Here is a 9334-nt window from a genome sequence, read left to right on the forward strand (position 1 = left end):
GTACAAGGCAAAGCTGTACTATCACTCTGTACTACTGCCCGCCCTACTGCTATACTCATGCCCTCTATCTATTATTTATTTATTTATTTTTAAATTTTGATTCACACTCAGCAGTGCTCAGGGCTTCCTCCTGGCTCTGTACTCAGGGACCACTCCTGGTGGGGATTGGGGAACTATATGAGATACGAGGATTGAACCTGGGTTGGCCGCATGCAGGATAAGCATCCTACTGCTATTTTTCCAGCTCTGCTAATTGTCTTTTGTTTTGTTTTGTTTTGTTTTGGGGCCGCTCCCAGCAGTGGTAAGGGGTTACTTTTTTTTTTTTAATTTTTTTTTCCTATTAGTGAAACACCATGAGGTACAGTTGTAGACTTACAAACTTTCATGTTTGGGTTTCAGTTATACAATGATCAAGTACCCATCCTTCCACCAGTGCCCATTCTCTACCACCAATGATCCCAGTAGCCCTCCTACCACCCCATCCCCCCATCCCGCCTCTGTGGCAGGGCATTCCCTTTTGCTCTCTCTTTCCTTTAGGGTATTGTAGTTTGCAATAGAGATATTGAGTGGCCATCGTGTTTGGTCTATAGTCTACTTTCAGCACTCATCCCCCATCCTGAGTGGGTCTTCCAAACACCCTTTACTTGGTGTTCCCTTCTCTATCTGAGCTGCCTTTTCCGCTCAGGAGTTACTTCTGACTCAGGAATTTCTCCTGGTGGTGTTTGGGGGACCATATCGGATATCAGGGATCCAATCTGGGTCAGCCCCTGCGTTCAAGGCAAACACTCTACCTGCTCCCTCAGGCCCTCTGCTAGTTATTTTTTAATTACACTTAGGATGTTCTATTTGACTGGGCTAGTTAAGTTGTTTTCTCCTTCATTTTTGTTTTCCCCTTCTTTTTAATATCCAAATGTGGGGGGTGGATAGTTCAGAGGGTAGGGCACTTGTCTTGAATACACAGACCCCGTTCTATACACACCACCCTCTAGGGTCCCCAGAGCCCACTAGGAGTGATCCTTGTGTGTAGGGCTAGGAGTAAGCCCTGAGCATAGCCAGATTTGTCCTCAAAAGCAATAAACAAATGAAAATCCAAATGTGGATTTTTAAAATTTCTTTTCCTTTTTAACTTAATCCTGGGGTGGTTTATGCCTTGAGGAATTATTCAGATATGCTTGTGGACAGAACTTTTATAAATGCCTCCAAAATTTGCTACTTTTATACTTTGAAAAAGATACAAACGGATCTAGGAAGGATAATCTTAAGAGAAACAAATTGAAATATCTTGAATTTGCCCTGAAGGCAAGGGAAGGACACCTGTAGAACCACAGCTTTTGTGCCCATAACAATCAAGCACTTGCCTGACTGGCCAGCAGCATCAGAACCCCCCTCTCTCCCAAATTACCCCCCTGAGAGAATTAATAGTGACACAGGCAGAGAAGTACTAGACTTTGTCGCTAGTAGTGATGGGAAAGGAAACAGAATGGGGGGTTGTCTGTATTGGGGATGAGACTAGAGAGAGAAGTGTAACACAGAAGACCTCATTCAGGAAAATATTATAGATGTTTTTCTCTGAGCTAGTTCAAAATGTAAATTATCTCTACTCCATACAGTTACTGTAAAGATTAAAGGAGTACATGCAAAGCTGAGCTACTCCATGAACATGAGCCATTGTTATTAGAATTGATAGCCCATGTAGCATTTTCCCGTTACTGGACTATGGTCAGTAAAAACTACATCTCCTGCAGCAGAGGGAAGATCTTTCCCACATCACCTGAGCAGTGGGTGGCATGGGAAGGGTCAAAACTTAAGGAAATGAGACATCCCGGGAGAAGGACTGATTTCTCTCCTACAGATTTCTTCCTTCCTTCCATTTTTGGGTCACATCGCTCCCCCCACCCCCATCCTCAAGGTTACTTGTGGCTCTGCACTCAGGAATTACTTCTACCAGGACTCAGGGGACCATATGGGGTTCCGCGAACTCCAGTCCGCTGCCACACATAAGACAAACGCCCTAACCACTGTCCTATCCCCTTATGATCTCGAAGGCTTTGCTCTATTCCACCAGGTATTAACTGAGCGTCCCTGAAAGTGAGTGAAGGTCCCAGACAGCTCTCTCAGCTCTCTAAGCAAGCGGCTGTGCTGAGAGGATCTCAGCAGCCACGCAGCAACCAACAACCATCTCAGCAACCACCTCACAGGTGACCTGGAGCCCGACCGGGTGCAGACGTCCCGCCCAATCTGGGTCCTGGACACACCTGGGCACACCGGGACACACCTGGACAGGGGTCCCGATCTCCCGTGCAGAAGTAAAAGGCCGCATCCCGCACCCCGCACGGAGCCCCGATCGGTCGGAGCCGACCCCCACCCGCACCATGCACCCTGCACCCCGCACGCCGCATCTTCCGGTGCCACTTCCTAGAGCCCCGGCCGCGGCCTGGGCCCAGAGCCGCCAAGCACGCTCGGACAAGGCCCGAGCTCGGAGGCCCGTGAGCCCGGGCCCGCCGGGGACCGAGCGCTTACCCTGGGCCGGTTCCCTGCCGCTGGTGTCGCCTCCTGCTCCGGGTCCTCGTGCAAGCGGCCAGGCGCCCCCCGACTGCGGGAGAGCTCCCCCCCAAACCTTCCCCGCCCGGCGCCGCCCGTTCAAATTGGCCGGGCGGGTCGTCCGCGCTTCCCATTGGTCGCCGTCCGGGTCGCTGATTGGTTGTTTCCTAAGTAACTAACCACGGAGGGGCGGGCACTGTCAGGAGCGCGCTTGCGCACTTCGTCTCCCTGCGGGCCGGTGCGGCATCCGCCGAGACCCACCTGGACCAGGCTGGGGTTCCTGAGTCCGGCTCCTGGACCCCGGCGGGGTCACGACTCGTCGTCCCTGGACTCCGTGGGACCGGCTGCACAGTAGTCAGCTGCAGCCACCAGATCTCAAACTCGACTTGCAGCCTGCTTTGTTTTTGTGGGGTTGGGTCGTCATCTGCTTATTGGGGAAGGAGCTTTAGCGACTGTCCCTTTTCGCTCCGCCAACGCCCCCAATAAACTCGGAGAGCTTCCTCTATGAACAACATGCCACCTCTCTCGGGTTTGACAAAATCTGGGAAACGGTGGCCGGGTCGTAGATAGGCGGGTCGACTCCTAGGGGCGTCTCGGGGGAAGCGTCGCCGCCCACCTGCCCCGCCCTCCGGAGAGTCCCCTACGGGAGCTGGGTGCGGGGGGGGGGGGGGGGGAGGGGCTGCGGGGGTCCAGGAGAGACCCCGGCGTGTCCTCAGTGCGGGCTGGCTCCAGTGGCAGCTCAACCTCGAGTTAGTGCTGAGACTGTGGACGTCACTCCAGCGCTCTGCGTGTCAGTTTCCACGTCTATAAAAATGGGGTAAAAACATCGTGCGCTTTTCCCTCACTTAGGAGAGCAGCGGTCTGAACACCCCGCCGATACGTAAGAATAAGGAGATGGATTTCTATGGATCTGATGAGGACAAATACTTGGATGCTAGTTCTCACCACTTGTATTAACTTGATCTAAAAAACAACAACAACAAAGCCAAAGTCAAAAATTCCCATGACAGACCTGCTATCAGATAATATGGATGGACGGATGGATTTGGGTTTGGGGCACACCCAGCAGTGCTCAGGGCTTATTCCTGGCTCTGTGCTCAGGGATCACTCCTGGCAGTGCTCAAGGAACCATAAGTGGTGCTGGAGACTGAACTCTCAAGTGTCTCACCCTCTATACTACCCCTCTGGCCCTAAACACAGTATTTAATACCTGATTGATTTGGCACAAACTCTTCATTCCCCTACATGGACCTCAAGTGTCATCTATTCAAGGGGATAGCAATTGTGGTTTGGTGAGGATAAAATAAGAAAACGGCAAAGGTGCTGTCATTATAAAGCTAAAAAGCAAGGCAAAACAAGACCCCTGCTTATTCTTGCCTTCTCTATTACCCCAAAAGAAATAATGGTTAAAAAATGGTTCCCATGATGGGTATTGGAACTTTGTATGACTGAAACCCAGCCATGAACAACCTTGTAACTGTGCATCTCATGGTGATTCAATTAAATATATAAATTAAAATTTAAATATAAAGAAAAGGGGAAAAATGGTTCCCAAAGCTGGAGAGCTGGTAAGGCTCTTATCTTACATGAAGTTAACTCAGGTTTGACCCTGGCACACCTAAGCCCTGCCAGGAGTGATCCCTACCATTACCAGGTATGCCCCTCCCCCCAAAAAATTTTTTGAGGCTAGAGAAATCACTGTCACTGTCACTGTTCTCCCGTTGTTCATTGATTTACTCTAGCGGGCCCAGTAATGTCTCCATTGTAAGACTTGTTGTTACTGTGTTTGGCATATCGAATATGCCACAGGGAGCTTGCCAGGCTTTGCCATGTGGGCGAGATACTCTCAGTAGCTTGCCAGGCTCTCCGAGAGGGGTGGAGGAATCAAACTCGGGTGAAAGGCAAATGCCCTACCCGCTGTGCTATCGCTCCAGCAAATAGTGCAAAAAAAATCTCCCCGTGCTGGAGATGATGCTTTAATGCAGGATGCCTGGGTGTCATTCCTGGTACCACGTGGTCCCCAAGCACCCCCATGAGCAACCCTAAGCTTGGGCAGGGACTAACCTCTGTGAATTTTCAATATGAACCCCCAAACAAATTATGAGAATCACCCTTAGCTTAGGGTGCCCTTCTTCCTGCACAGTGAGGTTCATTTCAACAGAGAGTTAGGATGTGATGAGGGGCTGGGTTTCCCCGCAGCTAGCAGAGAGCCATTGTTTCAGGAACCCTCTAAACCAGGTCTTGATCTGGGATCTGTTCTGGTTCAGGCAATTCAGGTGAGGCCAGCCGGGCTGGGGCATTGGGAAGGGGCTGTTCAGTTACTTGAAAATCTGGAGCCAGTCATTTAGCCTAGCAGAACTTCAGTTTCTAAGGTAATAAAATGGGGGATAAAATAAAACCAGAGAAAGGACCAGAGGTGTTAGGAACTTGCCTTGCATACATCTGACCCCTATTTGATTCCCAGCATCGCATAGTCCACCAAACATGTCCAGATATGACCTGCCCCCCCCCATGCAGTAAATAAATAAATAAATAAATAAATAAAATCAGATAGTCCAGGGCCAGGGAACCAGCCCAAAGTGGCAGAGCACAGACCCAGCATGTTTAAGGCCCCAAGTTCCAGCCCCAGCATTACCTGGTCCTCTAGGGACAGTAGAGTATAGCCCCGGTGGTCCCGGTGTGCTGCTGGGTATGGCCCCATCATCAGAGAAGGACAGATTGGTCCCTCTGTGTGAGACATGGGATGCAGACATGAGGCAGGTTAGGCCCCAGAAGCAGGGAGAGCTCTTCCAGGGAGACCAGGAGGAGAGGAGGCGGGATCTGGGGAGGAGGATCTGGTTACCCCATGGGGAACTTAGATTCACTTTCCGCCTCCAGCCTTTGCTGCTGGGCCTCACCCATGGGAAGTGGGAAATCAAAAGGCAGAAGGAATTAGCGAGTGAAGGAGACCTCAGGCTGGTGGTTATTCTGCCAGAAGATTGAGAGCAGCATGCAGGAAGTTGATTAGGGGAATGTTCTAGGAATTAAGGCCTGTAGAAGAGAAGGGAGGGAGGCAGGACTGGGTAGAGTGAGCTGGAGCTCTGTGGCTCTTGTTCTGATTTTAAACCTCCATGTTATCTCATTGGAAACAGAGGGCTCCGAGGAAGGGGCAGGACACAGACAAGACAGCTCAGGACTAGGCTGAAGATACAGTATAACAGGGAGAGTGCTTGCCTTGCATGCTGCTGACCTGGGTTCGATCCCCAGTATCCCATATGATTCCCTGAGCACTGCCAGGAGTGCTTCCTGAGTGGTCAGGACTAACCCCTGAGCATCGCTGGGTGTGGCCCCCAATTTTTTTTTTTAAAGGCAACGCAGGTCAGACAGTCAGTTCCTGATGGGGTGGGGCCAGGCTTATCTGCTGACAGCACTTGCAGTGGCTGGGCAGGGGACACATCTGCAGGTCCAGCCTAGATCATGGCCATTTAAGGAGTGCTAGGCTTCAATTCCACTGTGAGGAATTACCGTGTGGTCATAACACAGCAGGCACGAGGGGCCCACTGCTGTGCCATTTGAAAGAGGCTCTCAGTATGACCTTGGTGACAGTCAAAGAGCTACCAGGCAAGAGAGCTATCAGAGAGCTTCAGTCCTGGAAGGCTTTGTGAAAGAGCAGGCAATGGTCCTGGAAGTCCTGGTCTTTGTTCTTGTTTTTGTTGTTGTTGTTTGTTTTTGGCTTTTTGGGTCATACCTGGTGATACTCAGGGGTTACTCCTGGCTCTGCACTCAGAAATCATTCCCAGCAGGCTCGAGGACCATATGGGATGCTGGGGATCGAACCCGGGTTGGCTGCATGCAAGGCAAATGCCCTACCCACTGTACTATCACTCCAGCCCCAGTTCTGGTCTTTGAATAGGGAACAGGTACTCAGTGGGCAGCAGGAATAGGCAAGGCCCAGAATCATCCTTGACTCTATGCCTTGGCCAAGGCCATAGCCCTAGTCCCAGCTGGAGTTTCTCACTCAGGGAGCAAAGTGATCTATGCCCTGGAGCACTTGGAAAGGAGCCCTGGAATTTGTTCTTGTGTGGGGGCCACACCCAGCAATACTCAGGGGTTACTCCTGGTGGTGCTCCAGGGACCATGAGATTCCAGGAATCAAAACCCGGGTCAGCTGCATGCAAGGCAAGGGCCCTCCCTGATGTACTATTGCTCCCAGACCCTGGAATTTGTTCTTCCTCCTCTGGGAAAGACCAGAGCAAAGTTTCTTTAACTTTTTCCTCTTGAGACCCCTTTTCGCCTAACCCCAAGTATCTGGGTATATGAGATAGAGATACAAGTAAAATATTTATTGTTAATAAATCATAAAGATATTAATTCTAAAACAATCTTTGTTTTAGAATTTTGTGTGTGTGTGTGCAACCCCCACTTTCAGTTGAAGGAACTGAAACCTGGTTCAATTCCTTGCACCCCACATAGTCTCCTGAGCACCCCCAGGAGTGATCCCTGAGCACCGAACCAGGAAGACTAAACCCTGAGCACCAATTACATAGGTAGAAGCCTAGAAGATGTGCCTGGAACTTATGCCACTGTGGAGGCTGTTGGAACAGAGAGCTGATATTCCTCCAGCTCCTCCCCAGCCACGGACAGGAGGAGTGAGAACTTGGGGGTGCCTGCTTTCTACCTCTCACCCCTACCCAAAAAACAACTGGAGGAAGTGTGCAGGCTTGGCAGGAGGTACATCTGAATTGGCTGTCAAACTTGTACAGATTTTCTGTGAGGACCAAGACAGGTTGGGTGAAGTATCTCAGAGCTAGTGACCATGAACCCCGGGGGACTCTTCCCTCCCTAGGAGCTTCGTGTCCCACAGGATCTGTAAGAGTCCTGGGGTCCTGGGGAAGCAGTTTCCTCACCATCTCCAGATCCTCAACTCCACGCTCAGACCTGGCCCCTTGGCACTGGTCGGTGATGCTGAAGTGACCAGAGCAAGTAGAGACAAGAGCAGAATGGAGGGTCAGTATGGACCAGGCTGTGTCCCTGTGCTTTTGCCCCAAATTGGAGGCCACAGAGCAGAAGGAAGGGTCTACACTGAACACTGGAGGATCCAGGTGCTCCACTGAAACTCCGCCCCTAGAGCCCACCATTCCCTCTCTGGGGTTGACCAGCTCACTCTGAAGCACAGCCCAAAGAATTTAAAAGCATGGGCCTGAGAGGCTCGCTTTGCCTTGTTATCAACTCCTTGCTTCAAAAGGTACAAAATTTACCTTACAAAAAGTTCTTCAAGTGGCTGGAGCAATAACACAGCGGGTAGGGCATTTGCCTTGCACACGGCCAACCCGGGTGCAATTCCCAGTATCCCATATGGTCCCCTGAGCTCTGCCAGGAGTAATTCCTGAGTGCAGAGCCAGGAATAAGCCCTGTGCATTGCCGGGTGACCCAAAAAGCAAAAAAAAAAAAAAAAAAAAAAAAGTTCTTCAAGTAGATCTTTGGGTTATCAAGTTTCATTTTACACATGGAGAAACTGAGGCTCAGGGGGGTGAAGTGTCTTATCCTGAACTAGGCAGGACTAGAGCCCAGTTCTTCCACCTTTTTAGTTGTTGTTAGATTTTTGGGTCACAGCAGTGATGCTCAGGGGTTACTCCTGGCTTTGCACTCAGGAATTCCTTCTGGCAGGCTCAAGAGACCATATAGGGAGCTGAAAATCCAACCCGGGTCTACCGCATGCAAGGCAAGCGCCCTACCTGCTGCACTGTCTCCACTCCCCCAGTGCCTTCTTCTTCATTTGCTGTCAGTCCAGTGGGTCCTGCTGTCTCTGCTTCTAGCTGTAGCCTGAACCAACAGGAGCAATTCTTGTTGCCTCTTGGACCACAGCTTTTCCATCTGTTTAATGGAAGTAGCCCATTCAGTCTCAATTCGGCAGATAGTACTGGGGACCTGCATGTCAAAAGCATCAGGTAGGGCAGCCTCCCTCTGGTCTCCTTTCCTTCTGGAACTCCCCCCGCCCTCCCCCCCACACACACACACTATCAGCTCAGTGACCCTTCCATCCTGCTCAGTGCCAAACATGTAGACTTTTCACTTCCCCTTTATTATCACCTCATTTGTAGGATTTTAAGGGTACCTGGAGGGAGTGAGGAGCTCACACCTCCAGTTCCGCTTTTCCAATATCTCTTCCTCACTTGTGAAAATAACCTTATTATCAGCATCTAACCTGCAGCGGCGTATGGGGGCACGCGGATAAATAAAAGCAGACAGAACCGGGGCAGGGGAGACAGCACAGTGCTGGCACCGGGGACTGTCCCCTAGTCCTTGGGGGTATCCTGGAGCGGGTGTCAGGATCAGCAGAACAAAAGGAGGCCCAAAGTAGCCCAGGAGCCACCTGCCTTGGGCCCTTGTCTCCTCCTCGTCCTCTGCCCATCAGAGACCCTGCAGGAAATGGCTCCTGGGCTCCCAGCTCCCCCATCTCCTGGCCGCCTGTCCGGGATTGGGATTGATTCTCTGGCAGCTTCTGCTCTGAGCAGTAAATGAAATATCGGTTACCAGGAGTGAAGCGGGAGGCAATTAACCCCTGGCCCTCGCGATGGCAAATGTGTTTGTAGCACACAGAGGCGCATCGCCGCACACACCTGCCTGGCCTTCCTGCAAAGTCATCCAATTAGGGCAGCCCCCGACACTAGGCTGCCACGGCCCCGCGGGGGCCCCGCGACCCCACACACTGGCCCCTGGGGCAGGCAGCCGCCTGGGCACAGACTGGTTTACTGGTTTGTCAGTCCCCATGTGGATGAGCTCCGAGGGGCACCTGCAGCCTCACACCCCCGAG

Source organism: Sorex fumeus, unplaced genomic scaffold (genome assembly GCF_029834395.1).
Source record: "Sorex fumeus unplaced genomic scaffold, SorFum_2.1 ptg000063l, whole genome shotgun sequence".
In the NCBI taxonomy this organism is placed as follows: Eukaryota; Metazoa; Chordata; class Mammalia; order Eulipotyphla; family Soricidae; genus Sorex; species Sorex fumeus.